Genomic DNA, 24,143 nt, shown 5'->3' with positions numbered 1-24,143 from the left:
GCCACAGTTTGCGATGCAATAATTAAAGGCCTCATGCCAGATGTCGCCACTGAAGTAAAGAACATTTACGTGGGATGGTATGAGGGTCCTCGTTTGGCTGACGTTCGCCGATATGCTCGCCATGCTCAGAACCAAGTTGAGACGCGTAAGACAACCAAAAGGGACAAGTGTGAAAAGGAGCTGCATTTGGCAGCCATGACCATGTATTACGCAGTTGGTGTAAACAGAGCACGAGGCCGAAGTCGAAGACGTGGACGTGTGAGAGAGGAGGTCGAAATGGGCCACGCCAGAGCTATGATCCGAATATTTGTTTTTACTGTGGCCAGACTGGACACTGGAAGAAGGACTGTCCACAGCTGAAAAGTGATGAAATTTGGCCAAAGGCTGACTGAGGGTGGGAGGCAGGTTCTGGACGTCACGCGGCAGCGGAGCCTCCACTAATGGGTGATAGCACAAACACACTCACACATTTTTCCTGCTCTGTGTAGTGAAGAAACGCTTGCCGACTGTGATTCACGTAGTAAAGTTTTGCATGCTAGTTCCGTCCTAGAGCAAAGATATTTCTCTCAGAATATAGGAACTTATGTTCATCAGTAGTGACGTCAGGGGAGTTTGATTGTCCTCCAAAGTTAAGTGGAAACCACGTTTACTCTATGTCTGCATCAGGCCAGGTTGTGAAGGAGAAAATGACATCGCCCATTGCGTGTGTCACTCCCGATGGGCTCTCCTTCAAACACTCATTTTTGTTATCAGAGTTGTGTCCCATTAACCTAATGGGCTGTGATCTCATGTGTAAATTAGGCATTATTTTAACTTCTACACCAGAGGGTATTAACGTTATGTTACAGCCTGACAAAGTTTTCACAGCAGTGCAGTTTGATTCATCTGCACTTACATATGCTTATGAGTGGAAACTTCCCAGCTCTCCTTTTTCACAACAACTAGTGGAAGAAGCAAAAGCGTTAGTTTCACCCCTTTCTGATTTCATGCAACCTGCTGATTTGCACTGAAGATCACACATTTCTTTGGGGCCTGACAATGACTATGAGAAGAAGTGAAAAAATATGTGCGCCTACTTTATTGGCTGTGTCGCTCACTCCAGAGCAATTAGATTTTTTTAATGTTTGTGGTACTCGCCCTCACATTTCCTTGGCCAAACCTACACACTGGCATTGACAAGGTGTGGGAGAGTTTGTTGCTACATGTCAGAAAGAAACGGATTGGACCGTTTCACCTGCTGATCCAAATTTTATGTTTTCTGAACGATTGTCAGCATACAAAAAAATATTTTTGAGTACAATGCATTGTCAAAGAACTGTGGAATTAATTCCTACCACAGAATCACATTTTGAAGCATGTTTTTAATCTGAAAAAGATTTGTCTTCGATACCCATGTTGGCTGAAGTGCCCAATGATCTTTGGGCGAAGAGCAAATATGATGTGGGGTTGTTTATTGTTGAAACTAGATTAGAAGTAGATAAATATGAAGGACAAAGCAGTTTGAACTTGGTTTGAGAGAAGGAATTAATTTTATTGCAAAATCCGAATTCATGCATAACTCGTCAAATAGATAGTGATGTGTCGTTCGTGAGCGATTCGTTCGACATGAACAAATTTTTTATATGACTCGGGAGTAACGAGTTGTCTCAGTGAGTGATTCGTTCATTTTCATGCAGTACCCTTCCTCACCACATGGCAGGCGGCAGCTTCATAAGCTCAGTCAGCAGGACAGGAAACAGTATTGATTCGTTCATGACTCAACTCCTCGACTGACAGGTCCTCGCACAGGAAACAGTATTGATTAGTTTACGACTCAACTCCTTGGGTCTTCGTTCATTTGTCACGTTTTAAATTCTACGTTTCATTTGACAGGCTGAAGAGCAGTAGGCACAACAGTTCGTTCACAAACCGGATCATTAATCTCATAGACTATTCTACCATCAACAACTTGGAAACCACAATTGACTCTCTAGATGCAGAAAAAGCATTTAATGGAGTGAACTGGAAATTTTTTTACAAACTATGCTCGGACATTCAAACCTTCTTGTAACCGAACACATCCAGTCCTGCTTTTGATGATGTATGGTTGGGCATTCGCACCTTTTTTTTTACCCATTTTTGAGGAATTATGGGTGGACATTCACACCTTCTTGAAGCTGAACACCTCCTCTCCCACTTATGATCATGTGCGGTTGGATATTCGAACATTTTTTTTCATGTTTTCTAGCAATTATTGATGGACATTCAGACCTTCTTGCAGCTGAACACCTCCGCTCCCGCTTTTGATGGTGTATAGTCGGGCTTCCGAGCCTTTTCTTCCCCGGTTTTTACAAATTATGGTTGGACATTTAGACCTTCTTGCAGCCGAAAACCTCCGTTCCCTCTTTTGATCATACATTGTCCGGCATTCGCACCTTTTCTTACCCGCTTTTTACAAACCATGGTCGGACTTTCACACCTTTTAGTAGCCAAACAACTCCGCTCCCGCTATTGATTGTGTACAGTCGGGTATTTTAACCTTTTCTTACCCGCTTTTTACCAATTATGGTCGGACATTCACACCTTCTTACAGCGGAACACATCCACTCCTGCTTTTGATGATGTATGGTATGGCATTCGAACCTACTTGTTGCCCGCTTTTCATTAATTATGGGTGGACATTCACACCTTGTCGCACCCAAACACCTCCGCTCCCTGTTTTGATCATGTATGGTTGGACATTCGCACCTTTTCTCACCCGCTTTTTGCAAACTATGGTCGGCCATTCACAGCTTCCTCTCCACCATACTTGTATGGTGGGATATTCACACCCACTTGCATCCGAAGACCTCCGCCCCCACTTTTATTTATATTTTACTTCACTTTTACTTGATATTTAGTCGGTCATTCGCACCTTACCCGCTTTTGGCAAACTATGGCCTTCTTGCAGCCAAAAACCTCTGATCTCGCTTTTGATGATGTAAGGTTGGGCATTCAGACCTTGCTTCACCTGCTTTTCACCAAATATAGTCGGACATTCACACCTTCTTGCAGCCGAACACTTCCGCTCCACCTTTTAGTTTTCTATGGGGCATTCACACCTTTATTTTCACCGCATTTTATAAAAACACCACAGGAACACCGTATTGAGGCTTTGTTCTGACCGCTCATTCGGTGTCGCATTTCTTTCAAGCAATTCTCCTGGTTAGCCCGCACTCGGCTCGCTCCCAGAGCCGTGTTAAAGTCTACTTCGCATTCACTCTCTTTTCTCAGCAGACTAAAAGAAAGTTTCATCTTGGGGTCCCTGAAACTTCCATCCTGCACCGCTGTTTGCTTTTTCACAAGAGCAGAGGAGAGCGCACCGTTCCCAGCGGCACTGCAGTACCGGGTCAATGCTTGGAGTGAACGGAGCAAGCTCCTTTTTCAACTCCTATTGATACAAATCCATTTAATATGTGGTCCTTGCATAGACATATCACAACTTGGTTTGAGTGAAGGAATTAATTTTATATCAAAATCCGGAATTGTGTAGAACTCGTGAAACGACGCTTATTCTCGGATTCCTGAAAAGGTTTAGTGTTGTTCTCTCCTATCCTGCAAAGTACGACGTTCTTTTTTGTTTAAAGCTATTTGGACATGGATAAATATGAAGGACAAAGAAGTTTTAACTTAGTTTGAGTGAAGGAATTCATTTTATATCAAAATCCGAAATTGTGTAGAACTCGTAAAAATAAGCTTATTCTCGGATTCCTAAAGGTTTAGCGTTGTTGTTTCCTATCCTGCAAAGTACAACGTTCTTTTTTGTTCAAAGCTATTTAGACATGGATAAATATGAAGGAAAATGCAGTTTTAACTTGGTTTGAGTGAAGGAATTCATTTTATATCAAAATCCGGAATTGTGCATTATGGCAGCAGAATTGTAGTCTGAATACCTTTATGCCAAACAGATTTGCTTTGCCAAGGGAAGTTTTATAATTGTTTATTGTTTATGTTTACAATATATAAACTAGCAGAATAATTAATTCATCCTCCTGGTCCCTCCCACCCCGGAGAGGGCAGCCAGAGACTGGCTGCAATAGGCATCCCCGCTACCTGGGACCCAACACAGGGCAGGAGGGCCTGATGTCCACCAGGCTCGGGGCCTGCAGTCACCATATTCCGGGAGCTACTGTACCCCCAGAAGGAACCCATCCCGCCCCACCCCACTCAACCCAACCCCACCCCAGAGGACCTCTACAAAAACAAACAAACAACAACAAAAATCAAACAAACAAACAAACAAATCACCCGGTTACACCAGTCGCAGCAGCCCGGGCCTGAGACCCACCATCACCCAGGCCCCCCCAGGCCCCCCCCAACAGGGGAAAAGCACACCCCCATACAGACCCCCTCCTCCTCACCGCACGCCCCAACACCCTAAAAAAAACAACCACCTGCGGACACCTTGGAGTTCCCAGAGCAACAAGGCCGGCACCAGGACCTGCACCAACCCACGCATACTGTGGCATGTCCAGGGCAACCCAGACCCCCCAGGCACAGGCAGGGCCCCGCCCCGGGCACAAGGCAGCGGCAAGCCACCAGGTCCAGGCCCAGCTCCACCACCCACGCCAGAGCGGCCCCGTCACCCGGTACAGAGCCAGCAGCCACCACCCCAAGGCCCCTAAGGGACCCCGCCCCACACCGCAAGACAGCCCCACCCGCAAGCCCCCAAAACTGCCCTCCAAGCCCGACACACAGTCCCCCCCAGCAATGACCAACCCGGTCCCCACGACCCGAGAGACCACCAGACGCCCGAAGCCACACAGCCCCCCCCCAGCACACACCCAACCGCCCAGAGCGACGGGACATCAACCCACCACCAACACTATGTGATCAAGCTAATCAGAGGGGACCAGAGAGAATTAAATTCAGCCAATTGATGTTTTGAGGAAGCAGACATTGTTTCCATGCTAATATAATCTAAAAGAAAATTTCTAAACTGGTTAATACACAGATTGTTCTTCGCTTTCCAGTTCATGAGAATAGTTTTCTTTGCTATACATAACACTGTGAGGATCATGTGTGCTAAGCTAAATTCCACGTTGATGTTGTCTAAGTCACCCAGTATGCACAGTGTGGGGCATGCAGGAATGCTACACTTTAGCCATGTTGATAGGTCCGCACAGACTTCAAGCCAGAACTTCTGGACAGGCGCACAAAACCACAAAGCGTGTGCATAATCATCAGGTGTGTTATCTGTGCAATGTGAGCAGATGTTTGAGTGTGTTAGACCCATCCTGAACATCCTTTGTCCTGTATAGTGTGTTCTATGAAGAATTTTGTATTGTATGAGCTGTAAATTAGGATTTTGAGTCATTCTGAAGGTGTTCAAACATATTTGTGGCCAGAAGCTATGACTAGAACTGATGGATAAATCTGCCTCCCATTTTGAGGACGGTAGAGACATTGTGTCATCTATCTTAGACAATAATTTATATATTTTTGATAGTAGTTTTGGGGTGCAGATGCTTAGAAATTCTGCTACCCTAATCGGGAGTTGTAAGTCTGGTTGGTGGAGGATATATTTCTTTGTTATTATAGACTTAAGTTGTTGATATTCTAGGAATTTATTGCTGCCTATCTCATGTTGTGATATGAGCTCATCAAATGAAATAAAATGTCCATTTTGGATTATATGTTCCAGATGTTTGATTCCTTTGATCTTCCACAGAGTAAAGTTTAGCATTTTTTTGTTTTGCAGGATGTCAGGATTGTTCCAGATGGGTGTAAGCTTACACGGGACAAGTGAAGACTTTGTTATTTTAAGAAATTCCCACCAGGCTGTCAGAGAGGTGCTGATGTTAATGCTTTTGAAACATTTGTGATTTTTCACTATTTGACTAATAAGTGGCAGGTCAGAGATTTCCAGATTATCACACAATGCTTGTTCTATACTTATCCATGTTCATCTATTGGGCTAGGTTTAAACCATTTTGATATATACTGTAACCTATTGGCTAAGGAATAGTGCTGAAAATTAGGTAAATCTAATCCACCCTGTCCTTGGTCTTCTGTAGGGTTTTTAAACTAATACGTGGTGGTTTGTTTTTCCACAGAAATTTAGAGATGCATGAATCTAGTGACTTAAACCAAGTAGCAGGTGGTTTTATGGGGATCATTGAGAACAGATAGTTAACTTTTGGTAGTATCATCATTTTAATGGTTGTAACTCTCCCCATAAGTGATATAGGTAAGGACTTCCAACGAGAGAGATCGTCCTTTACTGTCTTTAATAATTCCACATTGAGGCGGCCTGTTGCCACTGCGGGTTCTTTCAGAGAGACTCAGAGACAGAGGACGGTTCAACGTATAGTTTATTTAACCCTTTTTCATGAATGTGGAGTCGTTCGCAGGCCTTCCCTCCCGGTTCGTGCTGCCGACTCCACTTCAATCCTCCTTACAGCTCTGAGTTTTTTAAAGAGGAGAGTGATTAGACAAGTGACTGCCGGTGTACTAATCACTCACCTGGTCCTGCTCCCCAGAGCTCTCTCCACAGCTCTCTCCTGCAGCTGATGCACCACGCCCCCTCCACATACCTCCACCGCCTGACCTTGGCCGGGGAGCGGTCCGGCCTAACCCCCCCCCCCCCCCCACACACACACACACACCTCGCCATGCGAGCTGTAAAGGAAGTCGGCCACAGCCATCTGTGCCCCCGGCCTATGGACCACTTTGAATTTAAAAGGCTGTAGTGCCAGATACCAGCGGGTGATCCGTGCATTGACATTTTTCATTCGGTGGAGCCACTGGAGGGGAGCAAGGTCCGAGCAAAGGGTGAATGGGCGCCCCAGCAAGTAATACCGCAGAGCGCCGACCACCCACCGGATGGCCAGGCACTCCCTCTCCACCGTGTTGTATCTGGTCTCCCTCTCGGATAGTTTCTGGCTGATGTAAAGCACTGGGTGGTCAACGCCCCGCACCTGCTGGGACAGAACAGCCCCCAACCCCCTTCCCGATGCATCAGTCTGCAGGACAAATGGGAGAGAGGAGTTAGGTGTGTGGAGAAGAGGCTCCCCACAGAGGGTCTGCTTTACCCTCTCAAGTGACACCTGGCACTGCTTCGTCCACCGGACCGGATCAGAGGCACCTTTTCGGGTAAGGTTGGTCAAAGGGCTGGTCAGCTCCGCGAAGTTGGGAATAAATCGCCGGTAATATCCGGCCAGCCCCAAAAACCGCCTCACCTCTTTCTTGGTCTTAGGTTTTGGGCAGGCTGCAATCGCTGTTGTCTTGTCTACCTGTGGACGCACCTGTCCGCCGCCCAAGTGGTACCCCAGATACCGTACCTCCCTCCATCCAACTGCAAACTTCTTTGGGTTGGCCGTGAGCCCCGTGACTCCAGCACTGCCGCCATCTGCTGAACATGCTCCGCCCAGCTGTTGCTATGGATGATGACGTCATCCAGGTAAGCGGCAGCATACGCAGGAACTTACATCATGAAAAGCGAGATCAGAGGTGTTTGGCTGAGAGAAGGCCACAGTTTGTGATGCAATAATTAAAGGCCTCATGCCAGATGTCGCCACTGAAGTAAAGAACATTTACGTGGGATGGTGTGAGGGTCCTCGTTTGGCTGACGTTCGCCGATATGCTCGCCATGCTCATAACCAAGTTGAGACGCGTAAGACAACCAAAAGGGACAAGTGTGAAAAGGAGCTGCATTTGGCAGCCATGACCATGTATTACGCAGTGTGTGTAAACAGAGGACGAGGCCGAAGTCGAAGACGTGGACGTGTGGGAGAGGAGGTCGAAATGGGCCACCCCAGAGCTATGATCCGAATATTTGTTTTTACTGTGGCCAGACTGGACACTGGAAGAAGGACTGTCCACAGCTGAAAAGTGATGAAATTGGGCAAAAGGCTGACTGAGGGTGGGAGGCAGGTTCTGGACGTCACGCGGCAGCGGAGCCTCCACTAATGGGTGATAGCATAAACACACTCACACATTTTTCCTGCTCTGTGTAGTGAAGAAACGCTTGCCGACTGTGATTCACGTAGTAAAGTTTTGCATGCTATTTCCGTCCTAGAGCAAAGATATTTCTCTCAGAATATAGGAAATTATGTTCATCAGTAGTGACGTCAGGGGAGTTTGATTGTCCTCCAAAGTTAAGTGGAAACCACGTTTACTCTATGTCTGCATCAGGCCAGGTTGTGAAGGAGAAAATGACAATGCCCATTGCGTGTTGTCACTCCCGATGAGCTCTCCTTCAAACACTCATTTTTGTTATCAGAGTTGTGTCCCATTAACCTGATGGGCTGTGATCTCATGTGTAAATTAGGCATTATTTTAACTTCTACACCAGAAGGTGTTAAGGTTATGTTACAGTCTGACAAAGTTTTCACAGCAGTGCAGTTTGATTCATCGGCACTTACATATGCTTATGAGTGGAAACTTCCCAGCTCTCCTTTTTCACAACAACTAGTGGAAGAAGCAAAAGCGTTAGTTTCACCCCTTTCTGATTTCATGCAACCTACTGATTTGCACTGCACATCACACATTTCTTTGGGGCCTGACAATGACTATGAGAAGAAGTGAAAAAATATGTGCGCCTACTTTATTGGCTGTGTCGCTCACTCCAGAGCACTTCGATTTTTTTAATGTTTGTGGTACTCGCCCTCACATTTCCTTGGCCAAACGTACACACTGGCAGTGACAAGGTGTGGGAGAGTTTGTTGCTACATGTCAGAAATAAATGGAGTGGACTGTTTCACCTGCTGATCCAAATTTGATGTTTTCTGAACGATTGTCAGCATACAAAAAAACATTTTTGAGTACAATGCATTGTCAAAGAACTGTGGACTTAATTCCTACCACAGAATCACATTTTGAAGCATGTTTTTTATCTGAAACAGATTTGTCTTCGATACCCATGTTGGCTGAAGTGCCCAATGATCTTTGGGCTAAGAGCAAATATGATGTGGGGTTGATAAAAGGCTGTGAACCAGTAATTGTCACCCCTAAATCAGACTTTTGTCCATGTAAAAAACAGTACCCTTTTAAGCCTGAAGCAATTAAAGGGATTAAACCTGTTTTTCAATCTTTTCAGAAAACAGGCGTTATTGTTCCTTTTGAAAATTCACCTGTGCTTACTCCATTGTTTCCTGTTAAAAAGATTAAAGATGCTGGCCAGCCAGATGAATGGCGTTTTGTACAGGACCTCCAAGCGGTGAATGCTGCAGTTCAGCCACATGCTCCTACTGTGCCCAACCCACACACTATTTTGTCTCAAATTACATCAGATGCACAGTTTTTCTCAGTGGTTGACTTGTCACCAGTGCACCCTGATAGCCCATTTTGGTTTGCTTTTTAGTTTGAAGGGAGATCTTGGACTTTTACCCGGTTATGCCAGGGGTACTGTGAAAGTCCCACTATTTACAATGCTGCCCTCAAAGCTAGTCTGGATTAACTTCAATCAACCACAGGCTCTGCTCTTTTGCAGTATGTGGATGACATCCTTTTATGTGGTCCATCTAAACAACAGTGTGAAAAAGACAGTGAATCTGTTGAAACATCTTCCTTCTTATGGCCATAAAGCCAGCCTTTCTAAGTTACAGTTTGTACAGGACGAAGTCACCTTTTTGGGTCATGTGATTTCTAAGGATGGGCGCTCACTTTCTCCTAAACGTGTTGCTGCAGTTCAGATCATTCCTAAACCGGTTACTAAAAAACAGCTTATGTCATTCTTAGGTATAACATCTTACTGCAGGAACTTTATTCCTAACTACTCTTTTCTCGAAGCTCTCTTAGGTGCTCTTATCCATGGTAAAGGCAGCTGCAGTTCTGACATGCAGCTCCAGTCAGCTGATCGTGTTCCATGGACTCCTGAGGCTGAATCAGCCTTTAGTCAGCTTAAGCTGGCTCTTCAAACAGCACCAACACTTGGCATTCCAGATCCTCATAAACCTTTCATACAGGCAGTTGATGAGAAGCATGGTTGTATGACATCTGTTCTTATGCAGGAACATGGGGCAGGCAAAGGCCAGTGGCTCATTTCTCAGCAAAACTGGACTCTGTGGCTGCAGGCCTGCCTGGTTGTCTTCGTGCTGTTGCAGCTGCAGAGAAAGCTGTCCTGGCCTCCCAAGATATTGTGGGCTACGCTAATTTGACTGTTTTGGTTCCTCATACTGTTGCCATTATTCTTCTCGAGCAGAAAACTTCACATCTTTCAACTGCTTGTTGGCTCAGATACACCTCTGTGCTCCGTGATATGCCAAATGTCACTGTTAAACGTTGTACTGTTCTGAATCCTGCTACTTTGCTTCCGACTCCTGAGGATGGGGAGCCTCATGACTGTGAAGCTGTTTTGGAACAAGTTTGTACACCCCGACCTGATCTTTTAGAGACTCCTCTTCCAAACTCTGACATGATTCTTTTTGTAGATGGATCAGCTTTGCGTGATCCAGCCACAGGTACTAACTGTGTTTGGTTTGCAGTATGTTCTTCACATGACACTTTGTTGTCTGGTTCTCTTCCTAAACATTTCTCCGCTCAAACTACTGAACTTATTGCACTTACTGAAGCTTGTAAGTTGGCAGCTGGTAAGTCTGTCACTATTTACACAGATTCCAGATATGCTTTTGGTGTTGTTCATGACTTTGGTGCGCTGTGGAAACACAGGCATTTCCTTAAATCAGATGGTAAAACTATTCTGAACTCCAAGCAGGTTTCTGATCTTCTTGATGCGATCCTTTTGCCTACAGCAATCTCGGTCTGTAAGTGTGCGGCTCACACTAACTCAGACGATCCTGTTGCTTGTGGCAATAGCAGAGCTGATGCTGCAGCTAAGCAAGCAGCTAATTTTTTTCCTGTTTTCGCTTCCCTCTCTTTGCAGGCAGAAGACTCCCTCACAGATCTCCATGCTTTGCAAACTTTTGCCTCTGCAGATGAAATTTGGTCCTCTGGACGCATTTGGTCCTCTGTGGGTGCAACTCATACGGATGGTGTTTGGATGGGACCTGAGGGTAAACCCTGTCTACCTAAACATTTTTTTCCTCATTTTTCAAAATTGACACATGGGTTGAACCATGTGTCAAAAGGAGGGATGCTGAATGCACTCACTGCTCAGTGGTTCACAAAAGGGTTCAGTTCATATGCGCAAAAATACTGTCAGTCATGTATGGTTTGTGCCACACATAATGTAGGAAAGGCATTACACACATCGCAAGTTGGACACCCTCCACCAGAGAAACCTTTTGAACATTTGATGATGGATTTTGTTGAACTCACACCAGCTGAAGGAAAGAAATATGAACTAGTAATAGTGGACGTGTTTAGTAAATGGGTTGAAGAAGCTGGAGTGCAAAGTTGTTGCTTGAATGGTGCTCGTTGGAGCATGCGGTAGTGTAAAGTTATACCATTTAAAAGGGCTGAAGAGTGCTCAGTGCAGCGGGTGGGCGGAGGTGCAAAGTGACACTATGTCCATAAAAAGAACACTGCTACAAGTGCCCATTGTGCCAGGAAGGGCCCTCGGACGTGAACCAGTGGACAGTTATCGCTTCTCGGCCTTTTGGCTAAGATCAAGTGTAGTATCTTTTCTTATCAGTTTAATGTCTGATATGTCCTCTATGCGAGGACTACATATTAAATGGATTTTTATCAATAGGAGTTGAAAAAGGAGCTTGCTCCGTTCACTCCAAGCATCGACCCGGTACTCCAGTACCGCTGGGAACGGTGCGCTCTCCTCTGCTCTTGTGTAAAAGCAAACAGCGGTGCTGGATGGAAGTTTCAGGGAGCCCAAGATGAAATATTCTTTTAATCTGCTGAGAAAAGAGAGTGAATGCGAAGCAGACTTTAACACGGCTCTGGGAGCGAGCCGAGTGCGGGCTAACCGGGAGAATTGCTTGAAAGAAACGCGACACCGAATGAGCGGTCAGAACAAAGCCTCAATACGGTGTTCCCATGTTGTTTGTGGCTGCCTTGTCTTTTGCACAGAGTAAAAGACAAGGCAGCCATCGAATAGGGCCCGATTGTTCCTACTTGGTCAGCCGAGGAGCAAGGGGGGGGGGGCAAGCGTCTCAACCAAGCAAAGCTCACCATGGGGAAGGTGGCTATGCCAACTAGCCTGATGCCCTGCTCCCGCAGTGATGGATAATCGTACTCTGGTTTCTCTTCATAATGTACAAGTCTTTCGCCTTTTACTAAAGACTTCCGTGGAGAGCAGCACTAATGAATTGTTTCTATTTTTGGCAGGCTTTACCTTTGCGGGTGAAGCCCTTTCTGTCTGTGCAAAAGAAATCTTGTTACTGTGCAGAGTGACTTCTCTGAGTAGAGTCGCCTTACTTGTTGCGACTGTGCCGATGTTCAAAGCTGGAGTGCAAAGTTGTTGGTTGAATGGTGCTCGCTGGAGCATGCGGTAGTGTAAAGTTATACCATTTAAAAGGGTTGAAGAGTGCTCAGTGCAGCGGGTGGGTGGAGGTGCAAAGTGACACTATGGCCATAAAAAGAACACCGCTACAAGTGCGCATTGTGCCAGGAAGGGCCCTCGGACGTGAACCAGTGGACAGATATCGCTTCTCGGCCTTTTGGCTAAGATCAAGTGTAGTATCTGTTTTTATCAGTTTAATATGTGATATGTCTATGCAAGGACTACATATTAAATGGATTTTTATCAATAGGATTTGAAAAAGGAGCTTGCTCCGTTCACTCCAAGCATCGACCCGGTACTGCAGTGCTGCTGGGAACGGTGCGCTCTCCTCTGCTCTTGTGAAAAAGCAAACAGCGGTGCAGGATGGAAGTTTCTTTTAGTCTGCTGAGAAAAGAGAGTGAATGCGAAGTAGACTTTAACACGGCTCTGGGAAAAACCCGGCGAGGGCGAGTACCACAAACATTAAAAAAATCGAAGTGCTCTGGAGTGAGCGACACAGCCAATAAAGTAGGCGCACATATTTTTTCACTTCTTCTCATAGTCATTGTCAGGCCCCAAAGAAATGTGTGATGTGCAGTGCAAATCAGTAGGTTGCATGAAATCAGAAAGGGGTGAAACTAACGCTTTTGCTTCTTCCACTAGTTGTTGTGAAAAAGGAGAGCTGGGAAGTTTCCACTCATAAGCATATGTAAAGGTACTCGCCAGCACACTTCTTCGGAGTACTTCACACTTCTTCGGACTGCTTCAAAAGTTTCACTTACCCATGAAATCTCTGTCTCACTAATGACACAACCGGGAAACCCTCTTTTATTCAAATAAAAACTAAAAAGCAGTCCTATCGTCTCAGACTATCATATTTAAAAAATGATCCCAGCGCTGGTATTCAGGAAAAGGACCTGCCAGTCCTCTCTCTCAGAAAAGGCCTTGGAGGTATGAGGCTGGAACAGCTACTTCAGTCCAGGCTGGCCATGCACTGCGGTCCGGTCCAGAGACACCAGTCGAGGGATCCTGTTCGTGACGCCAAAATTGTGGACATTGAAGGGCATGTTGAAGGTGTGAATGTCCGACCATAGTTGGTAAAAAGCGGGTAAGAAAAGGTTAAAATACCCGACTCTACACAATCAATAGCGGGAGCGGAGTTGTTCGGCTAAAAGAAGGTGTGAAAGTCCGACCATGGTTTGTAAAAAGCGGGTAAGAAAAGGTTCGAATGCCAAAATATACACCATCAAAAGCGGAAGCCGAGGTGTTCGGCTGCAAGTAGGTGTGAATGTCAGATCATAATTTGCAAAAAGCTGATGAGAAAGGTGTGAATGACCAACAAAAGTTGCTGAAAAATGTGATTCTGTGGTAGGAATTAATTCCACAGTTCTTTGACAATGCATTGTACTCAAAAATGTTTTTTTGTATGCTGACAATCGTTCAGAAAACATCAAATTTGGATCAGCAGGTGAAACGGTCCAATCTGTTTCTTTCTGACATGTAGCAACAAACTCTCCCACACCTTTTCAATGCCAGTGTGTAGGTTTGGCCAAGGAAATGTGAGGGCGAGCACCACAAACATTAAAAAAATCGAATTGCTCTGGAGTGAGCGACACAGCCAATAAAGTAGGCGCACATATTTTTTCACTACTGTTTCCCATTCTCAGACTTGGAATGGGGAAATATATTCCTTCACTCAAAGGACGTCTCCAATGACGGTGTGAATGACCGACAATAATTGCTGAAAAATGTGTTAGAAAAGGTAAGAATGCCAGACCATTCATCATCAAAAGCGGGAGTAGAGGTGTTCCGCTGTAAGATGGTGCGAATGTCCGACCATAGTTGGTAAAAAGCGGGTAAAAAAAGGTTCGAATGCCCGAATATATACCATCAAAAGCGGAAGCGGAGGTGTTCGGCTGCAAGAAGGTGTGAACGTCCGACCAAAGTTTGTAAAAAGCAGGTAAGAAAAGGTGCGAATGCCCGAACATACACCATCAAAAGAGGGAGCGGAGGTGTTCCGCTGTAAGATGGTGCGAATGTCCGACCATAGTTGGTAAAAAGCGGGTAAGAAAAGGTTCGAATGCCCGAATATATAACATCAAAAGCGGAAGCGGAGGTGTTCGGCTGCAAGAAGGTGTGAATGTCCGACCAAAGTTTGTAAAAAGCAGTTAAGAAAAGGTTCGAATATCCAACCAAACAATCAAAAGTGGGAGCAGAGCTGTTCGACTGCAAGTAGGTGTGAATGTCCACCCATAATTCCTGAAAAATGGGTAAGAAAAGGTGCGAATGCCCAACCATACATCATCAAAAGAAGAAGTGGATGTGTTCTGCTACAAGAAGGTTTGAATGTCCGACCATAGTTTGTAAAAAGTGGGTAAGAAAAAGTTCGAATGCCCGAACATACACCATCAAAAGAGGGAGCGGAGGTGTTCCGCTGTAAGACGGTGTGAATGTCCGACCATAATTGGTAAAAAGCGGGTAAGAAAAGGTTAAAATACCCGACTGTACACAATCAATAGCGGGAGCGGAGTTGTTCGGCTACAAGAAGGTGTGAAAGTCCGACCATGGTTTGTAAAACGCGGGTAAGACAAGGTGCGAATGCCCGACAATGTATGATCAAAAGAGGGAGCGGAGGTGTTCGGCTGCAAGGTCTGAATTTCCAACAATAATTTGTAAACACCGTTGAAGAAAAGCCTCGAAAGCCCGACTATACACCATCAAAAGCGGGAGCAGAGGTGTTCAGCTGCAAGAAGGTCTGAATGTCCACCAATAATTACTGAAAAATGGGTAAGAAAAGGTGTGAATGCCCAACTATACATCATAAAAAGCAGAAGTGGATGTGTTCGGCCACAAGAAGGTTTGAATGTCCGACCATAGTTTGTAAAAGGCGGGTAAGAAAAGGTTTGAATGCCCGAACATACACAATCAAAAAAGGGAGCGGAGGTGTTTCGCTGCAAGAAGGTGTGAATGTCCGAGCATAGTTTGTAAAAAGTCGGTAAGAAAAGGTTCGAATGCCAGAACATACACAATCAAAAGAGGGAGCGGAGGTGTTCCGCTGTAAGAAGGTGTGAATGTCCGACCATAGTTGGTAAAAAGCGGGTAAGAAAAGGTTAAAATACCCGACTCTACACAATCAATAGCGGGAGCGGAGTTATTCGGCTAAAAGAAGGTGTGAAAGTCCGACCATGGTTTGTAAAAAGCGGGTAAGAAAAGGTTCGAATGCCAAAATATACACCATCAAAAGCGGAAGCCGAGGTGTTCGGCTGCAAGTAGGTGTGAATGTCAGATCATAATTTGCAATAAGCTGATGAGAAAGGTGTGAATGACCGACAATAATTGCTGAAAAATGTGTTAGAAAGGGTAAGAATGCCGGACCATTCATCATCAAAAGCGGGAGAAGAGGTGTTCGGCTGCAAGAAGCTGTGAATGTCCAGCCATAATTACCTAAAAACGGGTAAGAAAAGGTAGTATTGCCAGACCATAAATTATCAAAACAGGGAGCGGAGGTGTTCCGCTGAAAGAAGGTGTGAATGTCCGACCATAATTGGTAAAAAGCGGGTAAGAAAAGGTTAAAATACCCGACTGTACACAATCAATAGCGGGAGCGGAGTTGTTTGGCTACTAAAAGGTGTGAAAGTCCGACCATGGTTTGTAAAAAGCGGGTAAGAAAAGGTTCGAATGCCAAAATATACACCATCAAAATAGGGAGCGGAGGTGTTCAGCTGCAAGAAGGTCTGAATGTCCATCAATAATTGCGAGAAAACATGAAAAAAAATTTTCGAATATCCAACCGCACATGATCATAAGTGGGAGAGGAGGTGTTCAGCTGCAAGAAGGTTTGAATGTCCGACCATAGTTTGTAAAAAGCGGGTAAGAAAAGGTTCAAATGCCCGAACATACACCATCAAAAGAGGCAGCGGAGGTGTTCCGCCATAAGAAGGTGTGAATGTCCGACCGTAGTTGGTAAAAAGTGGGTAAGAAAAGGTTAAAAAACCCGACTGTACACAATCAATAGCGGGAGCGGAGTTGTTCGGCTACAAGAAGGTGTGAAAGTCCGACCATGGTTTGTAAAACGCGGGTAAGACAAGGTGCGAATGCCCGACAATGTATGATCAAAAGAGGGAGCGGAGATTTTAGGCTGCAAGGTCTGAATTTCCAACCATAATTTGTAAACACCGTTGAAGAAAAGCCTCCAAAGCCCGACTATACACCATCAAAAGCGGGAGCGGAGGTATTCAGCTGCAAGAAGGTCTGAATGTCCACCAATAATTACTGAAAAATGGGTAAGAAAAGGTATGAATGCCCAACTATACATCATCAAAAGCAGAAGTGGATGTGTTCGGCCACAAGAAGGTTTGAATGTCCGACCATAGTTTGTAAAAGGCGGGTAAGAAAAGGTTCGAATGCCCGAACATACACAATCAAAAGAGGGAGCGGAGGTGTTTCGCTGTAAGAAGGTGTGAATGTCCGACCATAGTTGGTAAAAAGCGGGTAAGAAAAGGTTAAATTACCCGACTCTACACAATCAATAGCAGGAGCGGAGTTGTTCGGCTAAAAGAAGGTGTGAAAGTCCGACCATGGTTTGTAAAAAGCGGGTAAGAAAAGGTTCGAATGCCAAAATATACACCATCAAAAGCGGAAGCCGAGGTGTTCGGCTGCAAGTAGGTGTGAATGTCAGATCATAATTTGCAAAAAGCTGATGAGAAAGGTGTGAATAACCGACAATAATTGCTGAAAAATGTGTTAGAAAAGGTAAAAATGCCGGACAATTCATCATCAAAAGCGGGAGAAGAGGTGTTCGGCTGCCAGAAGCTGTGAATGTCCAGCCATAATTACCTAAAAACGGGTAAGAAAAGGTAGTATTGCCAGACCATAAATGATCAAAACAGGGAGCGGAGGTGTTCCGCCGAAAGAAGGTGTGAATGTCCGACCATAATTGGTAAAAAGCGGGTAAGAAAAGGTTAAAATACCCGACTGTACACAATCAATAGCGGGAGCGGAGTTGTTTGGCTACTAAAAGGTGTGAAAGTCCGACCATGGTTTGTAAAAAGCGGGTAAGAAAAGGTTCGAATGCCAAAATATACACCATCAAAAGAGGGAGCGGAGGTGTTCAGCTGCAAGAAGGTCTGAATGTCCATCAATAATTGCTAGAAAACATGAAAAAAAAATTTCGAATATCCAACCGCACATGATCATAAGTGGGAGAGGAGGTGTTCAGCTGCAAGAAGGTGTGAATGTCCACCCATAATTCCTCAAAAATGGGTAAAAAAAAAGGTGCGAATGCCCAACCATACATCATCAAAAGCAGGACTGGATGTGTTTGGCTACAAGAAGGTTTGAATGTCCGACCATAGTTTGTAAAAAGCGGGTAAGAAAAGGCTCGAATGCCCGAACATACACCATCAAAAGAGGCAGCGGAGGTGTTCCGCCATAAGAAGGTGTGAAAGTCCGACAATGGTTTGTAAAAAGCGGGTAATAAAAGGTTCGAATGCCCGAATATACATCATCAAAAGCGGAAGCGGAGGTGTTCGGATGCAAGAAGGTGTGAACGTCCGATCAAAGTTTGTAAAAAGCAGTGAAAAGCGAGAAAAAGCTTTTCGTGAGTTCTGCATGATTTGGGTTTCACTCTAACTATGTTAAAACTGATTTGTCCTTCATATTTACCATGTCTAGAAAGATTTAAACAAAAAAACAACGTTGTACTTTGCAGTAAAAGAAAGAGCAAATCTAAAGTTTCAGGAATCCGAGTATAAGCCTGCTTTCATGAGTTCTGCACGATTTCGGATTTTGCTATAAAATGAATTGCTTTGCTCAAACCAAGTTAAAACTGCTTTGTCCTTCCATATTCATCAATGTCTAGATCGACTTCAACAAAGAAAAACATTGGACTTTGCAGTAGAAGAAGTTGAAATCCATCTACACATTGATAAATATGAAGGACAAAGCAGTTCCCACTTGCCCATAAGAAAATAAGCTTATTCTCGGATTCCTGATCCTTCAGTTTTGCTCTTTCTTCTACTACTTCATACATTGTCGGGCATTCGCACCTTTTCTTACCCGCTTTTTACAAACTTTAGTCGGACATTAACACCTTCTTGCAGCTTAACCACCTCCGCTCCCTGTTTTGATCATGTATGGTCTGGCAATACTACCTTTTCTTACACATTTGTGAGTAATTATGGCTGGACATTCACACCTACTTGCAGCCGAACACCACCTCTCCCGCTTTTGATGATGTATGGACCGGCATTCTTACCTTTTCTAACACATTTTTCAGCAATTATGGTTGGAGATTCACATCTACTCACAGCCGAACACCTCCGCTCCCACATTTGATGGTGTATATTCGGGCATACGAACCTGTTCTTACCCGCTTTTTACAAACCATGGTCGGACTTTCACACCTTCTTGTAGCTGAACAACTCCGCTCCCTCTTTTGATTGTGTACAGTCGGGCATACAAACCTGTTCTTACCCGCTTTTTACAAACTATGGTCGGACATTCAAACCTTCTTGTAGCCGAACACATCCACTCCTGCTTTTGATGATGTATGGTTGGGCATTCGCACCTTTTCTTACCCATTTTTCAGTAATTACGGGTGGATATTCACACCTTCTTGCAGCGGAACACCTCCTCTCCCGCTTATGATTATGTGCGGTTTGATATTCGAAAATTTTCTTTCATGTTTTATAGCAATTATTGATGGACATTCATACCTTCTTGAAGCCGAACACATCCACTCCTGCTTTTGATGATGTATGGTTGGGCATTCGAACCTACTTGTTGCCCGTTTTTCATTAATTATGGGTGGACATTCACACCTTGTCGCAGCCAAACACCTCCGCTCCCTGTTTTGATCATGTATGTTTTGACATTCGCACCTTTTCTCACCTGCTTTTTACTATTGTCGGCCAATCACAGCTTCCTCTCCACCATACTTGTATGGTAGGAAATTCTCACCCACTCTCATCCGAAGACCTCTCCTCCCGCTTTTGTTAATATTTAGTCGGGCATTCGAACCTTTTCTTACCCACTTTTTACAAATTATGGTCGAACATTCACACCTACTTGCAGCTGAATACTTCCGCTCCACCTTTTAGTGATGTATGGTTGGCATTTGCACCTTTTGTTACCCTCTTTTTATACTGATTGCTGAAGATTAAGTTGTTCTTTCTCAAACTACAATTTTTTTTTAATTGTTGAAACTTGATTTGAAGTGGATAAATAAGGAGGACAAACAGTTTTAAGTCACGCTGATAGAAGAAATGAATTTTATAGCAAAATCTGTATTTCGTCATATGTCGAGAGATGCTTATTGCTGAAGAAGTTCTTTCTCATTCTACAAAGTACAACGTTGTTTATCGTTGAAACTTGATTAGACATGAATAAATATGAAGGACAAAGCAGTCTTAACTTGGTTTGAGTTAATTAATTCGTTTTATAGGAGAATCCGAATTCGTGCTTATTTTCGGATTCCTGAAGAATGAGTCTGGTTCTTTCTCATAATACAAAGTTTGTTGTTTCATCATCATCATCATCTGCCGCTTATCCGGGGGTCGGGTCGCGGGGGCAGCAGCTTGAGCAGAGAAACCCAGACGTCCCTGTCCCTGGCCACTTCCTCCAGCTCTTCCGGGGGGACCCCGAGGCGTTCCCAGGCCAGCTGAGAGACATAGTCTCTCCAGCGTGTCCTGGGTCTTCCCCGGGGTCTCCTCCCAGTGGGACGTGCCCGGAACACCTCCCCAGGGAGGTGCCCAGGGGGCATCCTAACCAGATGCCCGAGCCACCTCATCTGACTCCTCTCAATGCGGAGGAGCAGCGGTTCTACTCCGAGCCCCTCCCGGATGACTGAGCTTCTCACCCTATCTCTAAGGGAGAGCCCAGACACCCTGCGGAGGAAACCCATTTCGGCCGCTTGTATTCGCGATCTTGTTCTTTCGGTCACTACCCACAACTCGTGACCATAGGTGAGGATGGGAACGTAGATTGACCAGTAAGTAGAGAGCTTCGCCTTCTGGCTCAGCTCCCTCTTCACAACGACGGGTCGGTGCAGAGCCCGCATCACTGCAGACGCCGCACCGATCCGCCCGTCAATCTCCCGCTCCATTCGTCCCTCACTCGTGAACAAGACCCCGAGATACTTGAACTCCTCCACTTGGGGAAGGATCTCATTCCCGACCCGGAGAGAGCATTCCACCCTTTTCCGGCTGAGAACCATAGTCTCGGATTTGGAGGTGCTGATTCTCATCCCAGCCGCTTCACACTCGGCTGCGAATCGCTCCAGTGAGAGCTGAAGGTCACGGCCTGACGACGCTAACAGAACCACATCATCTGCAAAAAGCAGAGACCCGATTCTGAGGTCGCCAAATCGGACACCCTCAACGCCCTGGCTGCGCCTAGAAATTCTGTCCATAAAAGTTAGGAACAGAATCGGTGACAAAGGGCAGCCCTGACGGAGTCCAACTCTCACCGGAAACGTATCCGACTTACTGCCGGCAATGCGGACCAAACTCTGGCACCGGTCATACAGAGACCGAACGGACCCTATCAAGGGGTCCGGCACTCCATATTCCCGGAGCACCCCCCACAGGACTCCACGAGGGACACGGTCGAACGCTTTCTCCAAGTCCACAAAACACATGTAGACTGGTTGGGCGAACTCCCATGCACCCTCCAGGATCCTGCCGAGGGTATAGAGCTGGTCCACTGTTCCACGGCCAGGACGAAAGCCACACTGCATCTCCTGAATCCGAGGCTCGATTATCCGACGGTTGTTGTTTATTGTTGAAACTTCATCAGAAGTGAAGAAATAAATGAATGCCTATCAACAAATGGGGGATCTAAACTCTACTGCTTCCTCTAAAATAATTTCTTTTCTCAATTCAGAAATGTGTGTGTGTAAGTCACAACACCCGTGACACCAAAACGGCTTTCTTTTCTCTCTTTTCTCTACACTCTGCACTATGAGCACACACACCAAATCAGAAAGGCTTTTTTCTCTCTTTTCTACATTATGGACTGTGGGGACACAAAACCACTCTCTCTTTTTTTTTTTTGATTGTGTGCCAGGGCGTTGTCTCACGTATTAGATTATGCTTAAGATACGAATGGGTTTATCAGTCACATCAGAATCCATACATACTGATCCTCCCGTAATAAAATGGTCGGATCTTATCAAACACACTTTGTTTCTTGTGACAATCAAGTCAGCGAAACAGCGTATACACGTCAAGACACTGAATCAAGTTTGCCACAAGAACTCATAAGTTTGGCAGTATTGCTCTGCCGTCAGCAATCATACACCCATTTTATTTTCGTGAGACGTGCAGGCACCTGTTCATCTACTGTTCTATCACTATGAATTAGTTTATCTATTATCAATAAGGATACTTCTACAACTACTATCAAAGTATGTCCGGACTTCTTATGTTGTCAGTTGCTATATATGAATAAGTGGGTAGCTACTGACAAGCATTAAGCATGTCACACAGCCCAAACATATAACATTTCAGGACACACCACACAGTTAACAACCACAGTGAAGTGTCAAAGCCCAAACATTCAACAGGACACTTACACAACACATTCAAATCAAACAGTCAGACAACATACAAGAACATATACCCCAGCCGGCATTGCTCCCTGCCTATTTTCCTACAGCTCACTATGTGTGCGCACACCTTTATTCACAAACTCTTCAACTTATACTCTTTTACCGAAGCTGCTACAGCTCGATTGGCCGAGTACCCTTAGATCCTATTTCGGTGAATTTGACATCTGCCTTACATGTAACAGATTAGCGGTTTAGCAGTTTTAATTTAGTTTGAGTGAAGGAATTCATTTTATAGCAAAATCCGAAATCGTGAAGCACTCCTGAAAGTAAGCTTATTTTCGGATTCCTGAAACTTTAGATTTGCTCTTTCTTTTACTGCAAAGTACAACGTTGTTTTTTTTGTTTAAATCTTTCTAGACATGGTAAATATGAACGACAAAGCAGTTTTAACATAGTTTGAGTGATACAACAACTTTGCACTCCAGCTTCGAACATCGGCACAGTCGCAACAAGTAAGGCGACTCTACTCAGAGAAGTCACTCTGCACAGTAACAAGAATTCTTTTGCACAGACAGAAAGGGCTTCACCCGCAAAGGTAAAGCCTGCCAAAAATAGAAACAACTCATTAGTGCTGCTCTCCACAGAAATCTTTAGTAAAAGGCGAAAGACTTGTACGTTATGAAGAGAAACCAGACTACTATTATCCGTCACTGCGGGAGCAGGGCATCAGGCTAGTTGGTTTAGCCACCTTCCCCATGGTGAGCTTTGCTTGGTTGAGACGCTTGCTCCCCCCCCCCCTTGCTCCTCGGCTGACCAAGTAGGAACAATCGGGCCCTATTCGATGGCTGCCTTGTCTTTTACTCTGTGCAAAAGACAAGGCAGCAACAAAAACACCACGAGAATCCCGTATTGAGGCTTTGTTCTGATCGCTCATTCGGTGTCGCGTTTCTTTCAAGCAATTCTCCCGGTTAGCCCACACTCGGCTCGCTCCCATAGCCGTGTTAAAGTCTACTTCGCATTCACTCTCTTTTCTCAGCAGACTCTTGGGATTTTATCTATAAAATGAATTCCTTCACTCAAACTATGTGAAAACTGCTTTGTCCTTAATATTTACCATGTCTAGAAAGATTTAAACAAAAAAAACAACGTTGTACTTTGCAGTAAAAGAAAGAGCAAATCTAAAGTTTCAGGAATCCGAGAATAAGCTTACTTTCATGAGTTCTTCACGATTTCGGATTTTGCTATAAAATGAATTCCTTCACTCAAACTAAATTAAAACTGCTAAACCGCTAATCTGTTACATGCAAGGCAGATGTCAAATTCACCGAAATAGGATCTAAGGGTATTTGGCCAATCGAGCTGTAGCAGCTTCGGTAAAAGAGTATAAGTTGAAGAGTTTGTGAATAAAGGTGTGCGCACACATAGTGAGTTGTAGGAAAATAGGCAGGGAGCAATGCCGGCTGGGGTATAGGTTCTTGTATGTTGTCTGACTGTTTGATTTGAATGTGTTGTGTAAGTGTCCTGTTGAATGTTACATGTTTGGGCTTTGACACGCTTCACTGTGGTTGTTAACTGTGTGGTGTGTCCTGAAATGTTATATGTTTGGGCTGTGTGACATGCTTAATGCTTGTCAGTAGCTGCCCACTTATTCATATATAGCAACTGACAACATAAGAAGTCCGGACATACTTTGATAGTAGTTGTAGAAGTATCCTTATTGATAATAGATCACTAATTCATAGTGATAGAACAGTAGATGAACAGGTGCTTGCACATGTCTCACGAAAATAAAATGGGTGTATGATTGCTGACGGCAGAGCAATACTGCCAAACTTATGAGTTCTTGTGGCAAACTTGATTCAGTGTCTTGACGTGTATACGCTGTTTCGCTGACTTGATTGTCACAAGAAACAAAGTGTGTTTGATAAGATCCGACCATTTTATTACGGGAGGATCAGTATGTATGGATTCTGATGTGACTGATAAACCCATTCGTATCTTAAGCATAATCTAATACGTGAGACAACGCCCTGGCACACGATTAAAAAAAAAAAAGAGAGAGAGCGGTTTCTTGTCCCCACAGTCCATAATGTAGAAAAGAGAGAAAAAAGCCTTTCTGATTTGGTGTGTGTGCTCATAGTGCAGAGTGTAGAGAAAAGAAAGCCGTTTTGGTGTCACGGGTGTTGTGACTTACACACACACATTTCTAAATTGAGAAAGGAAATTATTTTAGAGGAA

The 24,143-nt window shown here is 44.7% G+C and overlaps 4 non-coding genes and 1 pseudogene across 4 annotated transcripts; 3 read left to right on the top strand and 2 right to left on the bottom strand.

Annotated features, from left to right (window-relative positions):
- Window positions 1-3,330: 3,330 nt before the first annotated feature.
- LOC140286026 (U2 spliceosomal RNA) lies at window positions 3,331-3,480 on the bottom strand (annotated as a pseudogene).
- Window positions 3,481-11,502: 8,022 nt separating this feature from the next.
- Window positions 11,503-11,693, top strand: LOC140286016 (U2 spliceosomal RNA). The gene has a single exon (XR_011910937.1). It is a non-coding gene; the product is annotated as a U2 spliceosomal RNA (small nuclear RNA).
- A 412-nt stretch (window positions 11,694-12,105) lies between these two features.
- Window positions 12,106-12,219, top strand: LOC140286032 (U5 spliceosomal RNA). The gene has a single exon (XR_011910942.1). It is a non-coding gene; the product is annotated as a U5 spliceosomal RNA (small nuclear RNA).
- Window positions 12,220-12,517: 298 nt separating this feature from the next.
- On the top strand, window positions 12,518-12,705 carry LOC140286011 (U2 spliceosomal RNA). Its single transcript, XR_011910932.1, has one exon. It is a non-coding gene; the product is annotated as a U2 spliceosomal RNA (small nuclear RNA).
- A 9,784-nt stretch (window positions 12,706-22,489) lies between these two features.
- On the bottom strand, window positions 22,490-22,603 carry LOC140286042 (U5 spliceosomal RNA). Its single transcript, XR_011910951.1, has one exon. It is a non-coding gene; the product is annotated as a U5 spliceosomal RNA (small nuclear RNA).
- Window positions 22,604-24,143: the final 1,540 nt, after the last annotated feature.

This window comes from Leuresthes tenuis, unplaced genomic scaffold (assembly GCF_036924035.1).
Source record: "Leuresthes tenuis unplaced genomic scaffold, fLeuTen1.0.hap1 SCAF_69, whole genome shotgun sequence".
NCBI classification, from domain to species: domain Eukaryota; kingdom Metazoa; phylum Chordata; class Actinopteri; order Atheriniformes; family Atherinopsidae; genus Leuresthes; species Leuresthes tenuis.
This window is presented reverse-complemented; position numbering and strand designations above follow the sequence as displayed.